The sequence below is a fragment of the Aedes aegypti genome, chromosome 3, assembly GCF_002204515.2.
Source record: "Aedes aegypti strain LVP_AGWG chromosome 3, AaegL5.0 Primary Assembly, whole genome shotgun sequence".
NCBI lineage: Eukaryota > Metazoa > Arthropoda > Insecta > Diptera > Culicidae > Aedes > Aedes aegypti.
The window spans coordinates 334444114-334469435 of record NC_035109.1 but is presented as its reverse complement, the minus strand read 5'-3'; the positions used below and the strand labels follow the sequence as shown (position 1 = coordinate 334469435).

The 25322-nt window shown below is 39.2% G+C and overlaps 1 protein-coding gene and 1 long non-coding RNA gene across 3 annotated transcripts in view; both read right to left on the bottom strand.

Moving 5' to 3' along the window:
• LOC5567207 (organic cation transporter protein) overlaps positions 1-21784 on the bottom strand; it is a 53922-nt gene extending 32138 nt beyond the window's left edge. Inside the window, exon 1 of one of the 2 annotated variants that reach the window (XM_021855007.1) lies at positions 21432-21784. The gene's annotated coding sequence lies outside the window, so the exon portion shown is untranslated. Of the gene's footprint in view, positions 1-7948; positions 8345-21431 lie in introns of those variants that run through there. The other variant, XM_001651586.2, reaches the window with a different exon arrangement.
• Positions 21785-22699: 915 nt separating this feature from the next.
• On the bottom strand, positions 22700-23973 carry LOC110678964. Its single transcript, XR_002502093.1, has 3 exons — positions 23481-23973; positions 22986-23420; positions 22700-22928 (listed from the first exon to the last, which is right to left on the bottom strand). It is a non-coding gene; the product is annotated as an uncharacterized LOC110678964 (long non-coding RNA).
• Between the last annotated feature and the right edge of the window lie 1349 nt (positions 23974-25322).

Here is a 25322-nt window from a genome sequence, read left to right as displayed (position 1 = left end):
TCAGTTGTCAGTTTTGAATGAGCTGGTGTTTGGGAAACCGTTTTGAACATTTTCTTACCTTGGCTTTACATCCCATGTAGAACACAACCTGTTTTATGCGTTAGTATTATCGGGATGCATTCGTCATTCATGCGAGTCTGACGTCAAATTTGATTGAAATTTTCAATATCATTATATTATTTCCCATTCGTTTTTCAATGAATTTCAGTTGAATTTTCAAGGTAAATCACAATTTTTTTGAACCGCCTTCATCGATTAGAAATTCACCGTAATTTTGGATGCATTACGAAGAGTACTGAAATAATCCCACTTGAAGAATCAGTAACCACTATAATTTCGAGTCCATGGCTTGTGACAAATCAACTTCATGATTTAGCAAAGTAAATCCAAACAAAAGTAGTTCGATCGTTTTTGGATGACTTCGCCATATACTGGGTTGTTCCGACCGGTTCACTGGTGGAAGTGGCCATTATATTGGTGAATCTGAAACCTGGCTTGTGACATATCAATTTTCATGAATTTGCAAATCAAGTCTACAGGTGGTTCAAATGTATTTGAATGACTTGACCACATGTCGGATTGTTCTGAATTCCCGGTTTCCTGAGTGAAATGGCCTCTAAACTGTCGGTTCTGAAACCTAGCTGGCAACACCAAACTTCATAAATTCACAAATCAAGGCTAAAGAAGGGTAATTCAAAGGTTCCTGGATGACTTGATAACATGCTAGGTTGTTTTGGATACCCTGTTCCCCAGAGGAAGTGGCCATTATATTGGCGGTCTTGAGACCTATCTTGCGACATATCAAACTTGATGAAGTCAAAAGAAGAATAGGATGACCTGGCCACATACTGGGTAGAGTGGTTCAAAAAATCGTTTTTGCTCCACATCGCTCATTCGATTCTAGATCAAATTCTGAGTGTCCTCCCATAGTTTGAGCTCATTTGGATGGAAACTGAGACTGCACAAGCTCTTAAAAGTTTATATGGGAATAACTATGAGAAAAGCAACCAATTCATTCAATCGGTCATAGTGTTTGCCCATATGCTCTTGGGGATTAGAGCTACGTTGATACTGTGAGATACATTTATCAGCTACAACTTTGCCGAAGATCGTTTTCAAATCGGACGCCTCAGTAATTAGTTACTGATTTATATCCAGTCACAAATTCTTCAGCAGTGCTCATTTAACTTCTGAACAGGCAGCATTGCTGCACCTGGCGCGAAAGATAGCACGCACAAATCATGGCTACTATGTTTATGTCGAGTGCTAAGGACGATCTTCGGCGGCGTGCAGGACAACGGCGTGTGGCGGCGAAGGATGAACCACGAGCTCGCTCAACTCTACGGCGAACCCAGTATCGTGAAGGTAGCTAAAGCTGGAAGGATACGCTGGGCAGGGCATGTTGCAAGAATGCCGGACAACAACCCTGTAAAGATGGTGTTCGCCACGAATCCGGTCGGAACAAGAAGGCGTGGGGCGCAGCGAGCTAGGTGGATTGACCAGGTACACCAGGACCTGGAGAGCGTGGGTCACAGTCGAGGATGGAGAGAAGCGGCCATGAACCGAGGGAATTGGCGAAATATTGTTGGCGAGGCTTTATCAAGATAATTGATGTAAAGCCAAATAAGTAAGTAAGTAAGTATCGTTCCTTGTTGCAAGATGCATGAAGTGAGCTGGATGGATTTACCATGCTGCAAACAAATCTAAAACAATATTTTAACTCCTTAGGCTCAAATAAGAATTAAGAAAATAAGCCGTAAAAACGTCTTCCTGCTATCACAAGTGTGCACAAAACACACAAATTATTCAACAAAATCAACATCATGTCCATCAAAATCTACAAATTTCTAACTCTCCACTGTTGAATCCTTGTTGAGTAGTGACTTAATCGAGGTAGCCTATTGCTTGCGGCATAGGGCTGCTTCAGATTTGTAGATTTCTTCCTGCAACAGGTGGCCCGTCGTTCTCGGCTGTTCCAATCTGTACCGTTGGCATTATCCAAAAAACGAATCTAGTACGCAAAAGACCGCATTAAACGTTTACATTTTGAGTATCGACTGAGTTCTACCAACTGTTCCATCACTACTTCTCGATGCAATAAACAAGCACACAGCTCTTGGGCAATTTCCGAGACCTGTACTGCAATCTTCTGCAGTCATTCTGCTTCAGAACGTCGTAAGACGTCTGGTCATTCAATCCATCTGGAGTCGGAACTCAGGCAGGGTCCCTTTCCCCACGTGGTTGCCTCGTCAGCCCCATTTTGTTTCGACGGAATCCAACGCCAATCTTCGGTATACGTCTTGGACAATATCTCACCTACTAGGTAGGCTACGACACGTACTAGGTAGGCTACGTCTTTACGAAATAGAAATCTCTGTGAATGTGTATTCACCGGGTAAGATGCGAAACTGATGAAATATTTGTTTCAAATCCCCACAGATCGCCATCTTCCGCTCACGGAATCGGAAAATGACTGTTAACAATGGAGTTAGAACATCAGGCCCCTTTAGGATCATGCTGTTGAAAGAGGTTCATTTGATCTTCGCTGCAGCATTCCACACGAGGCATATTTTCCCCTGCTTTCTGGCATTTTGCACTGCTCCCAAAGCTAGATACTAAACTCTTGCCGGGTCCGCTGACTTCAGCTCCTCTGGAGTAGCATGGTGTATGTGGCCGCACTCGAGATACTCGCTGATTTGTCAGTGGACATTGTCAGGAAGATCTGGGCCTGCTTTCATCCGCCGCTCCAAACACTCTAGTCGCCTCTTGGCCATTCCGAAACTGTCAGGAAACTTAAAGTGGTCATAACGCCCGTTTTAAACTCCGTGGAGATGCGGTGGGTCGTCTAAGCCAGTATTGATAGGGCACGCTTGTCATCATCTCTCTCAAAACGTTTGAGTTCGACTACTCCCAAGCTCTCAACGGTAATGAATTCCTTTACCATATCGTTAAAGTCAAGATCTTTCATACATTCGCGAGATGTGGAAGCTTGCGCTGGCTGTGGGATTACTTCTTGCGGCCATTGCCGATATTGTCCAGCCCAACCAAATTCTGATCACGATTGGGTTGCCTTAAAACTCGTGATAGGGAGTCCTTGCAGGTGTCTCTACTGCTGCGGCAGACTGAGGCTCATCACTGTGCGCGTGTCGTTCAGTGTGTACCTTGCAGACTGCATGGCGTTGCTGATCTCGATCAGAATCCACTGAGAATTTGGTTCGTGTCGTGTTACATTGCTCGTCCATGTTGAACTGAGCTTAAGATTCTCCGTCATCAATTACGAGCTCTTTTGCCACCGTGTTTTCTAACAGTTTCATGGAAGGGACGTCGTCTAAAAACACAAATGTTTCCACCGATCTGCTTTTCCATTTCAAGCGTATAGCTAGATATTGAAAAAAGAGCAGAGTGCATATCAACGTGATATGCGTTTACCCGTTTGCTTGTTTCTCCCGTTACCACTTAGTCCTTTGTTTCATCTTTCGTCGGCTTGTTTTGCCTGTGGAGGACAGTATGTAGAAGATGATGATGACGCATTGAACATCCCTCTATTCCACAGGTGGATTATGTCTTACACAGTTAACGACCGTGCTTACCCAAGCACGTCCGGCACAAATGGTGATCTTGGACGACCTTCCAACGACTTGCTGTATCCATTTTCTTGAAAATTGCAAAATCCTTAACTTTGTGCTGCGGGTCCTCACAAGCTAGACAACGAACTAATGGAGAGGACTCCGGCTTCGATGACGGGGATCTTGTTCCTAGTAGGCTTGTTCCTAGAGGGCTTGTTATCCGAAATGACCGTGATGTCCGAAGCCGCTACGACAAGTGTAGACAAATAAGCCGAGAACGTGCGAAGCTCAACTGCTGAAAACTGCTGCTTGCACAACGTCCAATCTAGGCGCAACTGCCCCGGAACTTTCTCTACTTACTCTTAGAGAACTTTCTCTTACTTACTCTTGTGCCACTTGACCCGCAGCCTCAAGATGGTCGCAGAGATTCTGCACAGCCAACCCAAATGAGATTAATGTCACTAACCTGCAGGAGGGCGCCCGAAAAAAAAATATATAAAGTGGTGTATATGGATTTACGAGAGGGTTCGGCTGCCCAATGTTTTATTACAGCTGACTTAAGAGAAGTTGCTGACCCGACATAGATGGCAGAGTCCAGGGACAGGCAACTGAGTTTGAATCGTAGGATGTCCGGTGATTGGTGGTTGATATAGTGATGAAAGGAAAGGCGCTGCAGCACTGGTTGACTTGGACCGTATTGCATGCTTGAATTGCTGATGCCGGTACGATACACATTGCTGGCGGCGTAAGTGAGGCCATTACTGGACTCATTGGAATAGCTCCTTGATTCATATATTGCTCAAACCCAGATGCCTGGAACGGGAGTGATGGCACTTACTGTACAACACGGCTGCTGGCAAAAACGTTGATGGCAAGGAAGGTATTGTTAACATCGGTGTCGAGATTATATTGCGTTGCACGGGAACCGAGATAGAAGCATACGATGTTTTGGCCAGGTTGTCTTTTATCGTGCCGCTTATTGGCGTGGATGTTGAATTAAACGGAGCTGTCACTGATGCAGGAACCTCTGCCACAACTTGACGCATGAGTGACAGGATCGTGAGCTGATTGTCCACCCTTTTCATCAATTCTTCCACTCGTCCTACTCCGTATTCATCAACTATCGTAGTCATCGTCGACATATCCAGTTCTCCACTTTGCAGGATCTGACCTTTGACCTTCGAAATCGCTGACTTTAAACATTGTTTCTTCCTTGTCAGCTCCAGCATGGACTGAGATTCCATCTTCTGTTCTAGAAGCGCTCGTTGCACCTGTAATTGGCAAAGAGTTGCTTTCGTTTTTTTTTCGGAGAACTGGGAGGTCCAGCTCCCGAATGGGCTGATAATACTGTTGCCTACCCGCCGCATCAGACGACATCAGCGTATTCGACACGTTCTCTAGCCCAGCAGTCACAATTGACAATATCGACGTTGAAGGGATCACCTGGGTTGTCAGGGATAGGGTTGGCGGTGGAGGGCGAAAGGCAATCGATGACTTGCATGTCTCGCATCGCCAATTTCTGGCGTTCCTTTCGGACGCTGACATTCACTCCCACACATCCAAATGAATCCACTCCTCACAGGCCGTACAGTACCATATTGCAGACTTTGCAGTCATTACGCTCCGTATTTGGCATCGCGAATGGTTAATCTGATCGTGGACTTAACCTTGAATGTTGTTGGATCGTTGAGCAGCGTTTTGGATTCGGTTTACGAACAAAAGGTCGAAAGACAAAACGTCGAAAGGACAAAAAGTCGAAAGAAAAAAGGTCGAAAATTATTTGCTTGGTGGGAAATTTGTCCTTCTTTGAAAAAAAATTTTCGACCTTTTGTCCCTTCGTTTTTGTTCTTCGACCATTTGTCTTTCGATCTTCTGTCTTTTCGACCTTTTGTCTTTCGGCCTGTTGTCATAGATTCTTCGGATCCACCTTGTAGAAAACGTTTTTGGTCTTTTCAAGCTGTGGAAGAGCATTTTTATTTGAATGTTTTCTTGTACAATTCGTTTTGTATACTTACGTTAAGGTATCCAAATTGTTCAGAATATTTCGAACCCAACAGATATTAATTATTTATTATTTTGAGAATAGCAAAATTACAAACGTGATTATGTTCTCAATCGAATTGTATGACAGCTTTGTCAGCGCTGAGTATTAAAGACATCGTTTGACCGAAATTGTCAAAAGTCAGAATTAGGCAAGGGCAACCGAGGAGTATCCGTGGCAGTGCTGCTAGTTCCCGCAACAACCTCTTTTTAATTATTTCAGTCAAATTTCAAACGAGTCATGACACATGACGTAGGTTTGAGAATTGAGGGGCAAGAAAAATTATTGCTCGTTTTAAAGTATGGATCATTTGCTGCGTAATAGTGGGTGACTCATTTTACTGAAATACTTCACATAAAACGGACGAAGTTTTGAAAATTACCCAACATTTTGAAGAGAGATTAAAAAAACATTTATTTTTTCTTACGAGTAACAACTTAACATTGTGAATATTTCATAGTTGCCATCGAATCGAAGGCTTAAGACCATGTTATTATGCTCAAATCGGTTATGATTTCGTTAGAATACAGCTGTTGGAAGTATGGTAGGTAAACTAGTAAATAGTTGATGAATTTCAAGCAGTCCTATTTTGCTGACTTTTCAACACTTAGATGCTGCCAAAAATTAAAAAAAAAACTGATCAAGCCTATTAACAAATTAACAAATGATTTTGAGAACATACAATTTTGAGGTTCCGTTCAGACCATCAAGGAACATTGGAATAAGAAGCCCGTTCGATTTTGGAAACATGCTAAAAATTTTCATGTTGCCAAAATCGAACGGATGTTTTAATATAATATTTAATCATCGTTATCAAAATCACGAATTTAATTTATCTAATTTGAAAAACTATTCATTTCATTCATTAAGTTTACATCCAAACAGATGTGGGCTTTGTGGCCGTGCGGTTAGTGTTACCAAGCATTTAGCCGCATCGAGCCATGGAGTATGGGTTCGATTCCCGCCTCACGCCAGAAAAAAAAAATCGTTAGGAATGTTTTCTGGCTGTGCCATTGGGCGTTGCATGCTAGTCCGTTGTCTAGTGTGGTGCTTGCTTCAAAAGGCAAATAGTCCACTGGAAGCATTGACGTGTCGGTGTCTTTAAAAAAATAACAATTTCAAGCCACAACACCTCGGTTCGTAGCCGTCAAATGTTGAACCTAGTAAGTTTGAAAAAGACCTGCAGAAACATTAAGATTGATAGGGTTCGTGTTCCATTTTTTGTTCTTGCATTTCCGTGTTGCCAAAACTGAACGGTTTTGTAGCCAAAATAGAACCGTGCCAAAATCGGGTAAAAATCGGAAATAATGCACGTGGAAAATAAGCTTGCTGCACAAGACCAAGTAGGATTCCAGAGTATAATGTAAATGAAGCAATTATTAACAAGTTGTTAGTTACATTCAATTATGGAGTTGTCGTGGTTTATTAATTGGTCTGCACTAACCTATGATTTGATGAATTTGCTGAAAATGGGAAGCATTCAACGGGATGCCACTTAAAAAAATAAATATTGCAATTAAGTGATAAGTAACATAAAATTTAATCATTTACGTAATTTTCACTCCATATTATTTTCTATTTGTCAATGTTCCTTAAGGTGCAAATAAAAATGAATCAAATGTCAAAAATGAAAAAGCAGAAATCAACAAATCGGAAAAAATAAAAACACACAGCCTTTTTATTTCGAAAATAAAACAGCTGTGTGTTTTTATTTTTTTCGATTTGTCGATTTTAACGGCGAAAACTGCTTTTTCATTTTTGACATTTGCCCCATTTTTACTTGGGCCTTAATCACAATTTCAGAAATTAACCGGACATCGTCACTCAGAAAAGAACATCCCGCTACTGAGCAGCACTTTTTTAATGGGCCGGACAACCGGTCTCGTAAGATCTCAACCAGATAGCGTGATACCGCAAATCATGCAAACTAAGCGCATTCATTAGGAGGAAAGTGCAACGTGTTTTCTGAGAAATACCGCCGAAGGCACGTCGCCATTCCTAACTCACTACGAAATGGCAATCCGCAAAGGTGTTTTGCGTTGCGACAGATAAGGATGATCGCATTTCACGGTCACCGGAAAAATAAAACGATTATTTTAATGGATCTGAATGAAAAATTCTGTACGGAAATCGTAGTTTTTGAAAAACTTGATAACACACTAGACGAAATGTGGAACGCGTACGCCCGTGAAACGATTCGTGTTGCCATGTATGACCTCCACCGAGAGAGAGAGAGAGCTCTTATCAGTCACGCTGTTCAGCTGTCATTATCTGCTCGGAATGTGCTTCAGTCAGAGTATAAGCGACGAAGTTTAGTAGTTATCATGCGATTCATGCTTACCGATGGCGATCACAGATGACGCAACTCGATCGATTAATCCGGAAGTTATTTAACATCACACTCATTCAGGAACAATCAGTCCGATCGAAACTTCACTTCCCGGGATCCTTGTCAGTCCATAAAACGACCCGTTTCACTTGAAGTATACCCGACCGTGCTTCATCGTTCAAAGGTTCAAAGCGAAACCGAATAAAAGGTCGGTCAATAACCATAACAAACCGAGCGATTTACTTTTCTGCGTCCAAAATGCTCAGAACGCTGCACGAGTGTGTCAATATGAAAAACCGCGATGGTTAATGTGCACCACACATACAAAAATTAGGTCTTTTTTAATCGATCACACGCGACGAGCAGCTGAACGCCAAGTCAGTCAACGACAGCCGAAAACCAACAACGCTGTTTTGGATCTCACTGCTGTCTGAGTGCTGAAGTATGCACGATCCCAGTAGTACCAGTTGAATGGAGCTGACACTGGTTTCGATTTTTGGTTCTGTGCCTGCAGCGAACGACATGCGTCATCAGGAGCGTATTCAGAATTGGTTCAGTTAGCCTTACTTTCGTACAAAAATACTTGACTCATGACAATAGTCAGGAAGAAATTAATAGTTTTGATTATTTGAAATCAACTGTTTTGTAACGTAGTATGGATTCTGTTCATTGACACAGTATACAACTTGCTTTCATACCACACAATTAAACAGTACGTATGTTCAAGGCACTCACGATCCTGCCATGAAAATCATATGGCAGGATCTGCAAAACAAAAAAAAAATAAGAAAGGTTGGGTCAATTGGAGCTTGACTGTAGTTATTTAAAATTTTGAGAAATAAACCTCAAAAGCCAATTCCAGCTTTGAAAGAGGAAAAACATATTGCTTACTTATTATGAAAAAGGTCAAAAACTCACAATGCAGTTTGAGCGCAGGCACAATTTTAATTTCACACTAGTCCAATAAAAAATCAAGTTATTCAGTATTTCGGGAGCATTAACCAACTGAACGTTTCAATTCACTTGTAAAAATTCTGAACTGCTACGGCAAATGAAATGCAATATGTCGTTAGCAAAATATTTATAATAGCTTTATTCAGTTTTACCAAATTAGAAGGATGGGACGGGCCTGGTGTAGAATACGTGCCTCTCACTTGGGACTTGGACTTGGACTTGGGACCATCCCCGAGATAGTCACTTATGACGTAGAAGTTATAGTGACGACCAGGCTTGATAGAAACTCCTCTGCGATGCAAAGAGGAGGCGATTTTGCCGATTTTCTGAGAAGGAAAAAATAAACTCAAAATTTTCAACACAGATCCTCAAGCGACTCGAGTCAGGGTGCAAAAAAAATGCGAGGATTTCTTCTGGTACTCACTTTCTCATGTTGCGATGCTTACCTTTACGCACGCTTCAAAAGAACTCCTGAGCGTCCCGCCCGAACAAGGCAGTCCTCGAGGAGTTGTGAGAGCATTCTTTTTTTTTATGGAATTTTACTCTGGTGTGTTTTGTCACCGAACTCTGATGATGTTGAGGAGTATTATCAAGCCTGGTGACGACTTTTTTCAGAAGGGAAGTAAAACCATTGGTCCCAAGATAATCTAGCATAGGGCAAAAAATCTCGTTAATAAAATTGAAAAAAAAATTAGAGGATAGTGTTACCTAACACACTAGCTATCATAGATTACAATATATAAGAAATAAATGTAATATGTATATACATTTAAAAAAGATAAAAAAAAAACTAAAAGTACACATAGAAAGCAGGTTTAATTTTAAGAAGTTTCTCATTTTGAACCGTGATTTTCATTAATATTCTGACTTCAACAGTGACTCTTTGATCCCTTCGATGATTGTAATTCTGACTAATCAAAATATTCAGCTAGGAATTCCTCTATGAATACAACTCTTCAGACGCTTGCCAAAGCTCTCTGACATACATATAATTATTCTAGCTTTCCTTCTGAGTTTCAATCATCATTAACATAAACAACAACTACAATGGTGCATCCAGTGGGTTCTTGATCAATTGTTCCAGTTTTTTTTTCTCAAATGATTTCCAGAGAAATATCACTAAAGTACTTCCAAAACTACTTCCAGAAATTATTCTAAAGATTATTCAAAATATCTATCATGAATTCCTTTAAAAATTCTTTGATGAATTTATTAATTATTTTCTTCTAAGAAATATTTATAAAGTTTTTCAAGAACTTACTTTCCGGAAAATTTGTACCAAAAACCCTGCAGCAGGTCGTAGAGATTCCCTCTAAGGACTACTCTTCGCTCTTAAGAGCTCTCAGAAAATCCTGAACTGTTTTTGTTCAAATATTCCTCTACAATTTTTGTTTAGATAGCTTTACTGTTTCCTCGATCGATTTCTTGAGGAATTACATCACGTTTTTTTTATATTTTTTCCCCAAAGTAATTTACCTTCTTCAACTCTTCAAAAGACATCATAAGCAATCGCTAAATAGATTCATGAACAAAGCCCAGGGATTGCTTAATGTTGACTTCTTGGATACAATACCAATAAATCCCAAAAATGCCAAAACATACATGTGTAAACATTATGGGGCCGTCCATAACCCACGTGTTTTTTTTTTTTCTCAAACCCCCTCCCGCCTTATGATTCTGTGTGGTTTCGTTCAATTCCCCTTCCCCTAAGACCACTCGGTTTTTCTATGAACAAAATATAAAATTGAAAACTCGGTAAAAAAAAATGGTAGTTCCAATCAACACCAAACCCAGATAAAATTCCTCCAATGTCCTCATGCTCGTCTATTTATTAGACTTTAGGAATCTTCCAAGATTGTTAACAAAATAGGATGTTTTTAAATATGGCAAATCATTAGATTCTGCCTTTAGTTCATAATTTAACGTCAGATATTTTCTGAGGGTTTTTCTAAAAATTCTTCATGAAATTCGTTCTGGAATACTTCAAGCTGTTATTCCAGAGCGTTTTCTGAAATTATTTTAAGATTAATCCAAGAGGTTCGAAGTTTGGTTCCTATAACGTTGATTGAGACTTCCTGGAAAAATATTATACAACTCTAAAATACTAGCGAAATAATTTGACAACCTGAGACTTCGATAAGATATTATAATTTCTGAATTGTTAGTGGATGCTTATGATGTCATTCCATTTTTGTTTCAGGGATGTTAGTGAATAGGTTAAACATTAAACATTGAAATAAAAAGATATGTTAGCCAATTTGTAAATACCTATTTATGCCTATTTATGCCAAATGGAATAGTGTGAAGATGATTGGAAATGCTCAGATTTCTTTTTAATCTCAATTACTATTGAAAGATTATACGAAACAAGAAAAAGAAATAACCCGATAATAGACCTGGTACGAGAAATCTGTATACACAAACTTTCTGTGATTCATCCACAAATATCCACCATGGTTCTTGTGGAGATTTTTAGAGTTAACTTTTTTTCCAGAAGCTTCTCTGAGAACAACGCTGAATTACAATAATTACAGAGGTTTCAAAGAAAGCAAAATATAACTCCAATCTTTTTGACAGTAATATACAAAAAATCCACAAAAAAATGTAGAGAGAGTTTTATAGACATTCATCTAGAATTTATATGAAAAATTCTTGATGTAATACTGAAGACACGCTTTAATGAATACCTCCAATATTTTTCCAGTACAACATCGATATAGTTAGAAAGTCATGCTACATACCCCAATTTGAAAGATTATTTCAACTGTCTTCAGCCAAAGACTGCACAGACTTAAGCCTAGTATTTTGTTTTTTTAATTTGATAGAAAGTTTCCTCCTGCTGGAGCAGGCATCGAACCCACACTTTATAGCACAATACTTTATAGTTTTATAGCAAATTAGTGAACCATAGATATGTGCAGTCAGTCTAAGCTAAGCTAAGCTACAAACAAACAAAATCTCAGATTTACACGACAAATATTTTAGTTTGAATCATGTGAAGCCATGTATAATGTATTGTTCAATGCTAAAACCTGCAAACACAGCTATTATATCCAACATTGCTAACAAAATCCTAAATATTGAACGCAAAACGTCTTTTCTGAGTTTGCAAGCGAAACCGCTCAGTTTATATGATTTTAACCCCTCTACCGGCAGCTTCATTTTTTCCCGCAAAATTCAAATTCAATTCGTTATAACTTTTTTGTTTTTCAATATTTTTGCACCATTTTTTCACAAGTTCTCAAACAACTCTTCTAGTTTAGTAATCCGTATCGATATTGATTTTTGGTGATCTGGTTTTAAAGATATTCTGATGCTCCTCGGGGGACCGACATTTTCCATATAATATGTCTTTGGCGGCCATTTTGTTTTTGATCAATTTATCAAAAAAATAAAATATGGGCTATATAATGTCAGGTTATAAGGAGCATCTCTGAAAAAATCATACAAATCGGTTCAGTATTGTTGGAGATATCTGAAAATTACGATATGATGTTTTTTGAAGTTTTTAAGATCTTCATTTGGCCAGCGTGGTTCCAGAAACCTAAATGGTCATTACTTAAAGACGACTGCACCAAATTGCTTCATTTTTTCACAACATACTCTCATTAATGTATTGTTCCGTAGAGTGAATATCCGAATACGATTACATTTCTGTAGCATGAGAAATTAACGGGGGGTCCTAGTTACTGGTCGGTCCCCCAAGAAATTTTAGAATATCTTCAAAACCAGATGACCAATGATCAATATCGACGCAGATCCTTAAACTAGAAGAGTTTTTTGAGAGCTTGTGAAAAAATGATGCCAAAATATTGAAAAACAAAAAAAGTTATAACGATTTGAATTTGAATTTTGCGGGAAAAAATGAAGCTGCCGGTAGAGGGGTTAAGGTTGAGAAATAAATCATAAACATTGCACTTGGAATGACCGAGCATTCTTGTTTGCAATTTCACTTTCAAGAAGTAAGAAAGTATGCACTATTGGTGAATGTTGGATGTAAGATCATGAAATATTTTAGTTGCACTCAATATTGCAAGCATTCCTGAAGGCAATGAGGCTGCTTACATAATTTATCGTTGAATATACAGTCAACACTAGTTTAACTTAACAATCATAAAAGTATACAAGCCATAAAAAAATAACGTGCTGTAAAAAAATAAAAATAAAAAACCATAATTTGTGTGTGTGTTTGTTTTTTTTTTTTTGAAAAACTGTGACGTATTCCATCATGTAAGGATATAGAAATGGAAAAATGTTATTTTTCTCTAACCGCATTAAAAAAAAAAAAACGATAAAATACGCGAAATGAGATTATGCGCTTAAAAGACACTTTACGGTAGTAACTCTTCAACAAAAGAATGAATAATAGCATTATATTTTGAACATCACTTGAAGGAAGAGTTCAGATTCGACAGATTCAATAAATTTTATAAATATTCAATAGGGTGGCTGATCCAGTAGTAGTTTTTGTTCCAATAATAGTGATAGTGCGGTTTCATCCGTGTTATAGGTAATTTTTAAGATATGTGTATTTTTCTAACATGGCCCTTGTTAAAATGATATGAATGTGCATAAAAAAATCATGGAAATTTCCTTGTCTGTTTCCGTAACAGTAGAAAACAATTAAAAACCTTAAGTTTTTTGCTCCTTTGCACCAGTAATAGTGGGGCGTTCCTATAATAGTGAGTTTCTATGAGAAATCAATGTAAACCTCTATTATAGGAACATAAGTTAGCAAATACCACTATTACTTAAACATGTTCCAGTAATGGAGGCAATGCTTTTTTGAAAGATTCAATGATTTAATCATTCTAAGATTATTTTATACGTGAAATAAAAAGAAAAGCTTTCGAATGACGTATTCAGACATATATGAAACAAGCTTCCATCAGTTATTGGCGATTTTTTATTCCACTACCCGTTACTCTTGCCACTATTACTGGTACAGGCGCCCTTTTATGATATTTGGTCACATTATATGAATATATTGTTTTTCCGTTTATCCTACCCACGATGTCGAATACTGGATACAAGATTTTTGGGCTGCTTGGGCACGTCAGGAGTTAATCATCAATATTAACCTCCTTTTCCCGAGCAGCCTAGATAGCCGCGTAGTGTCGGTAGCGGTTGTTTCAACTGGCTAAGAATTAACACTACGGACTGCCTGTTCCGGTGGTAAAAGTCCACCTCACAGGTGACCCCTAATTTATGGTGTGATGCGTACCGTGCCTAGGAATGAATGGTTAGGGGGGTCTAAATTAAACCTAACCGCTAACGGAGCCTGTGGGGTACCAGGGCGCCCTCCACAGTATTGAGTCCTTCCTGTGCTACCCGGAGCAATGGTGCAGGTGACCTTGTGTTTCTCCGAGATAATCGGCTGCCCTTCTTCAGTCTCTATCCTGAGGCTTAATAAGGGTGGGATTATGAATATGTTGACATTTAATTCAAATTATCACCTATATGGATTCGAATTATGCGTTTTACACAGTGTATTCTGTGCTGTTTCGCCTTTGGCGACTTTAAATAGATACCGATCTGGTTTTTTCGTTGCTGGTCTTTTTCGTGCTGAGATTGCAAAAAGCTTAATCCTGCCTAGTTTGGGTAGTGGCTACGGTTAGGTTAGCTCAGATCAATCTTCAGCATAAAAGAACAGCAACGATCAATCTTTGCAGACTACTGCAAAATGGTGCAGCCCAAGTGGCGCTAGTTCAAGAACCCTACTTTCGTAGAGGAAACTTCTATCTAGGTAATTTGTGGACCCAGTTTTTGCTACTTTCAGCAAACTTGAAATGGCAAACTCGCGCTTCATGCCCCGCGCATGCGTGCTCGAAGCTATTTCTTAGTTGACGACCAGAGATGTATGTGCTGTCACAATTGATGTTTCTGTTGGTAACCTCAACAGGATATACATCTATTGTTCGGTATATTTACCACATGATGAACCATCCCCAACGGATGACTTCAAACGAGTTGTCGTACACTGCGTAACAAAAGGCCTTCCGCTGATTGTGGGCAGTGATGCCAATGCTCATCACATCATCTGGGGCAGCTCAGATATCAATTTGAGAGGCTCCAGTCTGATGAAATACACTCTTAAAAATAATGAAATTTACATGTGATGTAATCTAATCTGAACTTTAACATTTTGTGACGCAAACGCTTTCAGGACGAAATTAAAGGTATCTTCTGACTTGAAGTTCAAAATAATGAAATGAAACATGCTTTCAAACAAAAATAGCTTGAGAATTACGTCCGACAACCTATCTTTACATTAGCATATAATGTTTGGGTCATATTTTCAGTCCCACATGTAGCAATCCATAAAATATAGAAGTTAGACTGATATTTCCTTTTTACCACACTTAAATTTACATGATGTTTGATTTTGGTGCCGCTGTCGTGCAAATCATTGAGTTTGTTTTCAAAGATGGCCGGTACTGTTCGCCGCGATTTTTCTCTTCCGTATTTGGACGAGAAATCAATAGAAATCAAGGAAAGTATTTGTCAAATAACTAGTCGTTCGTTTCTATAAAGTGCGGTTGTGGTAGCAGCTTGTGAATTATTTAGCGTGAGGCTTCATGGATAAGAAAAAAATAAATATAATCCGCTCGCGTCGGCTGATTGGCACCTGAAACGCAGAAGCCTATTTATGTGAAATCGTGAAATATGTGTTCCATGATTGAGATTAGGATTGCTACTGCAATGTTCCGTGAAGTAATGAATTCAGTGAAACGGAAAGCAAGCAGGTCACAGCTGACAATTATTGGTGAGTTTGTCCCCCGTGAGGAATGGAGAAGTCCACGGAAACGTGCGGTATCATGCACCAAAGAACGATGGTTCCTTCAAGTTGTTGCCTTATCGTAAGAATCATCAAAAAGGTAAGAGTTTGGGTTTCAAAATTAGAATATCCGAGTATACACATAGCGTCCCATTAATGCAATCTTAGACACATGACAACAAGATTAGAATATAATCACACGTCGTTATGTAAAAGTCGGTCATAACGACTTTTACGTCCCGGCGTGTAATTTTTTTTTTTGGTTTTTTGTTATCATGTAATTTTAAGATCAGATGTAAAAATATGTCTAATGATTCGCTTCTTTTATGTGCATCTTAAAGCACGTAAATTTACCCGATTTTTTGTAAGAGTGTACTTTAGTAGTACAGATCTTGGATTACTTAACATACACTCTTACAAAAAATCGGGTAAATTTACGTGCTTTAAGATGCACATAAAAGAAGCGAATCATTAGACATATTTTTACATCTGATCTTAAAATTACATGATAACAAAAAACCAAAAAAAAAAAATTACACGCCGGGACGTAAAAGTCGTTATGACCGACTTTTACATAACGACGTGTAATTATATTCTAATCTTGTTGTCATGTGTCTAAGATTGCATTAATGGGACGCTATGTGTATACTCGGATATTCTAATTTTGAAACCCAAACTCTTACCTTTTTGATGATTCTTACGATAAGGCAACAACTTGAAGGAACCATCGTTCTTTGGTGCATGATACCGCACGTTTCCGTGGACTTCTCCATTCCTCACGGGGGACAAACTCACCAATAATTGTCAGCTGTGACCTGCTTGCTTTCCGTTTCACTGAATTCATTACTTCACGGAACATTGCAGTAGCAATCCTAATCTCAATCATGGAACACATATTTCACGATTTCACATAAATAGGCTTCTGCGTTTCAGGTGCCAATCAGCCGACGCGAGCGGATTATATTTATTTTTTTCTTATCCATGAAGCCTCACGCTAAATAATTCACAAGCTGCTACCACAACCGCACTTTATAGAAACGAACGACTAGTTATTTGACAAATACTTTCCTTGATTTCTATTGATTTCTCGTCCAAATACGGAAGAGAAAAATCGCGGCGAACAGTACCGGCCATCTTTGAAAACAAACTCAATGATTTGCACGACAGCGGCACCAAAATCAAACATCATGTAAATTTAAGTGTGGTAAAAAGGAAATATCAGTCTAACTTCTATATTTTATGGATTGCTACATGTGGGACTGAAAATATGACCCAAACATTATATGCTAATGTAAAGATAGGTTGTCGGACGTAATTCTCAAGCTATTTTTGTTTGAAAGCATGTTTCATTTCATTATTTTGAACTTCAAGTCAGAAGATACCTTTAATTTCGTCCTGAAAGCGTTTGCGTCACAAAATGTTTAAGTTCAGATAAGATTACATCACATGTAAATTTCATTATTTTTAAGAGTGTAGGCAATCGCCCAACCTTCATGGTTTCTAATAGAGAAGAAGTGTTAGACATAACGCTCTGCTCGAATAGAATCAGTCACGAGTTGACAAATTGGCATGTATCAGATGAGGAATCAATATCTGATCATCGCTACATCTTCTTTGAACATTCAAATGTAACTGCGCAGACTTTGCGTTTTAGGAATCCCCGATCAACAAACTGGGAACTCTATATTGAATTGGTTGCGACCAAATTTCATGGATATTCTCCGTCCATTGAAAATCCAAGTGATCTGGATGATGCCGTTGATACTACAACATCCTACATTATGGAAGCTTTTGAAGAAGCATGTCCTCTGCGGTCTGTAAAGACTACAAGAGGGACCCCATGGTGGAATTCCGATCTGACTAGACTCAGGAAACAATGTAGAAGGAGTTGGAACAGACGCCGTTCAGCTGGATCAGAGTCGTTCAAGTCGGCTCGCAAGGCTTACAAGAAGGCTCTTCGTTCTGCTGAACGATCCGGCTGGAAAAACCTTTGTACAAATGTTTCCAGTTTGAGTGAAGTCAGTCGGCTGAACAAAATCCTTGCAAAATCTAAGGATTTCCAAGTGAACGAAATTCGCTTACCTAATGGTGACTTTACTTCTTCCGATGAAGAAGTTTTAGAATGTTTATTCAATACACACTTCCCCGGATGTGTGGACATAGCATCTACGGATGAACCAAATGTCTTTTCATGTAGTTACGAGTCTCTGGCCTCGGCTCGCAGTATCGTAACTACTGAATCGATTCAATGGGCACTTAATAGTTTTGCTCCTTTCAAATCTCCAGGAGCGGATGGGATTTATCCTGTTCTGCTCCAAAAAGGATTTGAGTTTATCAAACATGTTTTGAAAAAGCTACTTGTAAGCAGTTTTGCTACCGGGTATATTCCCAGATCCTGGCGTGATATTACTGTAAAGTTTATCCCGAAAGGAGGACGTGCGTCGTATGAAGAAGCGAAGAGTTTTAGACCAATCAGTCTGACCTCTTTTCTTCTGAAATGTCTGGAACGCATTATCGATCATCACATCCGTGATGTTTATTTGGCAAACATGCCTCTTCATGTGAATGAACATGCTTACCAATCTGGAAAGTCCTCTGTGACTCTTTTACACAAAGTTGTATACGATGTCGAGAAAGCATTCGCTCAGAAGCAATCCTGCTTGAGTGTTTTCTTGGATATTGAGGGTGCCTTTGATAACGTGTCTTTCGATGCCATATTGGAAGCAGCACGAAACCATGGGCTACCTACAATGATTACCAATTGGATTCATCAAATGCTCAAAAACCGACATCTCTTCTCGACATTGCGTGTTTTCTTGGATATTGAGGGTGCCTTTGATAACGTGTCTTTCGATGCCATATTGGAAGCAGCACGAAACCATGGGCTACCTACAATGATTACCAATTGGATTCATCAAATGCTCAAAAACCGACATCTCTTCTCGACATTGCGTCAAGCAGCGATTCGAAAATTGAGTGTTTGCGGATGCCCCCAAGGGGGAGTCTTGTCACCACTTTTGTGGAATCTCGTAGCAGATACGCTATTGAGGCAACTCAATAATAGCGGTTTTTCAACTTATGGATTTGCCGACGACTATCTAGCTCTGGTAGTTGGTATGTGCATAAGCACCTTATTCGACCTGATGCAAAGTGCTCTTCAGGTAGTCGAGTGTTGGTGTCGCCAATATGGCCTTTCGGTTAACCCGAATAAAACATCTATTGTTCTGTTTACGGAAAGACGAAACCGCGATGGAATTCGACCTTTACGTCTTTTTGGCACTGAGATTAATGTGACTGATCAAGTAAAGTATGTCGGAGTCATTCTAGATTCCAAACTTTCATGGACACCTCACATTGATTTCAGAGTCAAAAAAGCTTGTATGGCCTTCGGTCATTGCCGGCGAACCTTTGGTAAAACTTGGGGCCTCAAACCCAAATATATCAAATGGATTTACACAACAGTTGTTCGACCAATATTGGCATATGGATGTCTTGTGTGGTGGCAAAAGGGCGAAGTGAGAACAATCCAATCAAAATTGGGCCATCTCCAAAGGATGTGCTTGATGGCGATGTCTGGTGCGTTCTCTACAACTCCCACAGCAGCGCTCGAGGCCCTTTTCGACGTTGCGCCACTACACATATATCTTAAACAAGAAGCACTTTCTTGCTCTTACCGTTTATGGGTACTGGATCTGCTGGAGAAAAATCCAGTGAATCGTAGATCTACACACACTTCGTTGTTTCCACTTTTGGTGAATTGGGACAAAATTGTCCTTGCTCCAAGTGATCTCACAATTGCTTGTCACTTTCCTTACAGGACATTTATCACACAATTCTCTTCACGGGAAGAGTGGACGTCTGGCTATTTGGAAAGAAGTATATCAAACAATATAGTATGTTACACTGATGACTGCCTTCTTGAAGGTAGAGCTGGTGCAGGAGTATATTCTCGTGAGCTAAGGCTGAATCAGTTTTACTCACTTGGTAGAAACTGCACCGTTTTTCAGGCGGAAATATTTGCTCTTATGTGTGGAGTGCAATCAGCACTTCAACAGCGCGTAATGGGTAAAGTCATATACTTCTGTTCAGATAGTCAAGCTGCTATAAAAGCTCTCGCTTCGGCCAACTCAAGGTCGAAGCTTGTTATCGCATGTCGAACTCAAATTGAGGAACTGAATTCAGTCAACTCTGTAAACCTTGTATGGGTACCTGGCCATTCTTCCATCGCTGGAAATGAATTGGCTGATGAGCTAGCTCGCGAAGGAGCATCGCATGACTTCATTGGCCCTGAGCCGGCTATTCCAATTTCGAAGTGCTGGGTGAAGCTTCAGATAAACTCTTGGGCGGCAACTCAGCACAATCAATATTGGAATAGTTTGGAGTCGTGTCGTCAAACAAAATTGTACATTACTGAGCCATCTCCAAAGGTGGCGAAGTATTTAACAAATCTGTCAAAGCAGAATTGCAGTCTCTTGGTCAGAGCGTTGACAGGCCACTGCCGACTCAACTATCACATGGCAAATATTCAGCGTGCTGACACATGCGTGCTATCAGTTGTGACTCCGATTATGGAACTTCGTATCACCTGATATGTAACTGTCCAGTTTTTGCGCAAATGCGATTCCAATTACTTGGTAAACACTTATTAAGTGAAACTGAATTCAGAAGCCTGAATCTTCAGGTCATTCTGTTATTCTTAACCCGCTGTGGTAATGAGCTATTGGCTCTCTTTACGCTCATGCGTTTTGCAGTGCCCTTTTTAGGGCGCTGTTCAAACCCATTGTGGTATGGAGCTACATGCTCTCATTTCGCTTATGCGATCTTCCCTCTTCAAGGGACCCCACTCCTATTTCCTCCCATCTTTCTGTTCCCTTTCCTCTCCCATCGGGTAGATGATGAAATAGGCTCAAATATGGCGATGGCACAAATCTCCCAACTGGTGGGGAACGTGCCTTTGGAGCCGGCCTTCTGATACCTGATACCCACGATGTCGAACGTGGTCACGCCTCTGGTTGATTTTCGAATCATAAGCAAGTCTTTTTGCACATGTAGAAATCGTGATTGAAAACTTCTGACATGCGTTTTTGAATGCTATAACGAAAATCGAATCTGGATACAAGATCTGACGTTCACATTCGATAGCAAATGCATACAATTTCTATTTATTAAGAATTCCTTAGCCGAGTGATTAAAGTCCGCGGCTACAAAACAAAGCCATGCTAAAAGTGTCTGGGTTCGATTCCCGGTCGGTCCAGGATCTTATCGTAATGGAAATTTCCTTGACTTCCCTAGGCATATACACACTCAATCTGTTCGGTAAAAATTACTGGGTTTTGGAACTACCGAAAAAGTCAGTAAACTAAATAAAATATGTCAGAAATCGAAAAACAGAGATTTTTCACTGAAATTTCGCAGAGAGCTTTCTTTTTATATCATATATCGATAAAAACTAAAACATGGTGAAATTTGCTTTTCAATTACGCGTAGCGACAATTTTTATTTTACTGACTTTTTCGGTAGTTCCAAAACCCAGTAAAATTTTACCGACCCCAGTAATATAATTTAAGTGTGTAGTATCATCGTAATGCCACACGATATACGAATGCGAAAAAAGCAACTTTGGCAAAGAAAGCTAGCGATACCAAGCAGAAGAAGAAGAATTATTCTATTTTGGAAATGATCATGTTTTCACCAAGGCTGATCTATAATTAAATAAGTAAATATTTACACCTCCACGTTAAACCACAAATAACGATCCTTTACCTTTCACTCGTCCATTTCAGGAAAGCATCAACACCATTGCGATCGTGCCAAGTGTCTAGCGCCAAATTTGATCAAATCTTCTGACAATGTGTTACATTATTATCGGATCCACGCGATCACAATCGATAAATAGCACCGAACCGGTTCAAACTGGCGCACAACTCAAACACTTCTCATCAACACTGCACACCAGCCGGTTATAGCATTGATTCTTCTCCCAGCAGTAACTCACACTTTTCCGCGCAACCAACTGACCTTGTCAAATTCGTATTTTCGGTCACATTTTTATCCACAAAGGTTTCTTCCTGTTGCTTCGACTGCAAAACGCGTGTTTTCGGCATCCGATAGTTATCGGCACTGCCTGACTGACTGACTTTCCCGCAGCTGACCGGCATTCAATGCCTGATGTCTGCGTGTCACACACGAAAGCCGCAACCCAGAATTATAGGGAAAATAAAGTATCGAAAAAAGCAAATGAGGAAAACGCCACACCATTCACGTTCTACCGAAATAAACATGCGCTGAGGCGTTTCCCGATCAGAAAGGCATATCAAAAACTTAACAAAATTATAACAAGGTTTGATATTTTTATCAAAGTATGTTATATTTAGATATTTTTTTAAAATGTGATGTGAAAATAGTTTTGAGTCCTATCAAAATTATATCAAAATGAGTTATATTTTTGAAATATATTTGGAATTGCTTTATATTAAAATTTTAACAAGTTTAAATTACTTTTTATTTGAATTTAATGAGTATGGGGTAGCGTTGGGCACATTTGACCAGAACATCGATGTTACTGAATCGATTCAAATTCGATATGTCGAATCGATTCACCGATTTAATCGAATCAATTGAATCGATGTTTTTGAATCGATTCGATTTTTAAGGTCATATGAAAATGTACAAAAACAAGCTCTTAAAATAAAACGAAATTCAATTATTAAATTCATTAAATATAAAAAATTAAATTAAATATAAAAACGATTGAAATTGAAAATTATACATTGAACGCTTCAAAGCCAGTTCATAACTAGGTTCATGATTCAACATCTCATCAAAAATTCTAATCAATTTCATCCTTCTGAATCGAAACAAAAAATCGAATGAAGAAAATCGATTCACTAGATTTTGAGTTGTCCTAACATCGATTCAAAAAATCGATTAATCGAAACGAAAAAATCGATGTTTGCAACATCGTTTCAAAATCGCCCATCACTAGTATGGGGTCGTGCATAAATTATTTTATACTTAAAAGAGAGAAGGGTAGGGGGGTGGTGGGTCATTTATGGATCACCATTTCAAGCGAAGGAAGATATTGCGAACACATAAACCATTTTTGAACCGACCATGCATGTCGAGAATTACCAAGTTTTGCGTGATACAATAAGACATTTAGCCATGAAATAATTAGAATTGTTAACACCTTTTTCCTGAATGCTCAAATTTATTTAATCTACTTGCGTTCTAGATTTACAAATTGATCCCCGAGTTGTCCTGAAAGTAAAGAATGTTGTCATTTTTATAAACTTGGATGAATGTGTCAATGATTACCGATCCGCAATATGATTCTACACCTGGTCCGCCGAAAGCTTCATCATTTGTTTCGTGAAATCTTCCATCCATTGAATCGTCTGAGTTGGAAAAGTCCCATGACTGTGAAGAATCGGAGTCTCCAACGTAAGGTTCATTAAAGTATTGGAAAGTGCCATCGATCAAACTTTCCGAGCTTTCTGATTCTTCGCCAGACAAATTTTCCGTCCTTGGCAATCTGGAGAACCTACTCCTTACTGGTTCTGAACTTGTCGATGGTGGAAACTCTATCAAACCAGCTTGTGCGTCAATGTAATCGGGAGCTCTCATATTCGGATCATTACAATTATTTCCTAGGTCGTCATGGAAGTATTGATCGTCATCCGGTACATCATGCTCATTCGTAGCGTTTTGAGGTTGTGGTTCGGGTTGATGGACAACCGTTGCATTTCTTGGCTATAAATAGTTGAGGCGAATTAATTCCAAGCAATGTTTAATAATCATAAAATAACTTACTTTTTTAACGTATTTGCGTTTAAACCACGGAGTTTTCACATAATAATGTCGCGGTCTACGATTAATTTTTCAACAAATTGTTGGATCAACATATGAAGAGGACCAATTCAAATTTACAAACAATTGTTCTGCACAAAACAAACCAGCTAGCCGAAATAAAAAAATGTGTCAGCGTGGAAATGTTTTGATTTTTATATAAATTTTTAATTGTAGAAATACTTGGTATATAGATTTATAATTGATTGTTGAAGATAATTCTTGTAACAAATAACGTGAAAGCAATAATTGTCTAATATAAATAGGTCCTTTTCTTATGTTGTTCCAAGCACTACGGAAATATACACGGTAAACCGAAAGTATTGGAAAGTTAACAAAATACACGGAACGAAATGTAATGGATCATTGAAAAAACTAAAAGAGTCGCTATGAAAATCAGAGATGGCGCCACAGTAGATGTATTATGTCGAACCAGGGAGGTGACATATCCATTTAAGACCCTGCATCATAAGCGTAGCCAACATACCGCGGGCCGTTGTTAATAACTCAGTGTGGGCTACTGTTGACAACCTACCACCACACAGTTTTTTTATGCTGTTTATGTTTTATGCGAGCTACTCTGGCATCAGCCCTCTGTGTCAAACACACTCCATATCTATCACAATGCCATATACGGTACCGCCATTGCTAATATTGTCGCATATTCTTGCTCGAATATCCGGAATATCTACTGGAAAAACTTTCACATATACGGCTTTCATTACCGATTTGTTGTTGTTATGCTTGCTGCGTAGCTGCCGCCGTGCACAGCTAGCTGAGTAGCTGTGGATGACTTTTTAATAAGGCTATAAATGTAAAAAATAAGATTGCTTCTGCGTATTAAAATAAATATAAATGCACTACAAAATGTTCAACTCTTAAATTGATTAATATAGACCTTTCCCGTAAAAAAATATTATTGGCTTAATCGCTTGCTTTAGTCTTATAGAGAAACTTTTCCCAAGGAACCTATATTTTTTGACGCCCGTAACTATTGGAAAAATAATTAAAAACATTCGGATGAGCATTTTACTTGTTTACTAGGTTTGTTTTCGACAGCACTTGACTGATATCATTTTATAAAAATGGCGGCGGTAAAAATTAAGAAAAAATGCTTGTCTTCCTATGACCACCATAAAACCGTAATATAACTATTTATGTTTCCGCACCCATACAGTTTTAAAGACATATTTATCAGGGCTTTAAAGATAGCTACATGTGTATCATAAGAGTAAGAGTTGAAGCCGTCACGCCGCGCCGCAATTTTTTGTGATTTTTATGTTCCGCCGCTGACAAAAACACATATTTTTGTATGGCAGCCCACGCCGTGCCGCTGCCGTCGGTACTTTTTCACATTTTTTTTTTCTAGGCCGCCACCGACCACAACACAGCCGGAGCACCGTAACTGCGCCGGCATGTCTGCATCAAGTAATACGACCGCACGCCCCACATGAGCGTGAAATGACACAGCGGCAACAATCACTCGTCTCAGAGTGCCTGTAATAAACGAGTGGTGTCACCTGATGTTTTGTTCCAATTTTGACTATAGATACTCTAGTTTCTATAGGGGGCCAGATAGCCGTAGCGGTAAACGCGCAGCTATTCAGCAAGACCAAGCTGAGGGTCGTGGGTTCGAATCCCACCGGTCGAGGATCTTTTCGGGTTGGAAATTTTCTCGACTTCCCAGGGCATAGAGTATCTTCGTACCTGCCACACGATATACGCATGCAAAAATGGTCATTGGCATAGTAAGCTCTCAGTTAATAACTGTGGAAGTGCTCATAAGAACACTAAGCTGAGAAGCAG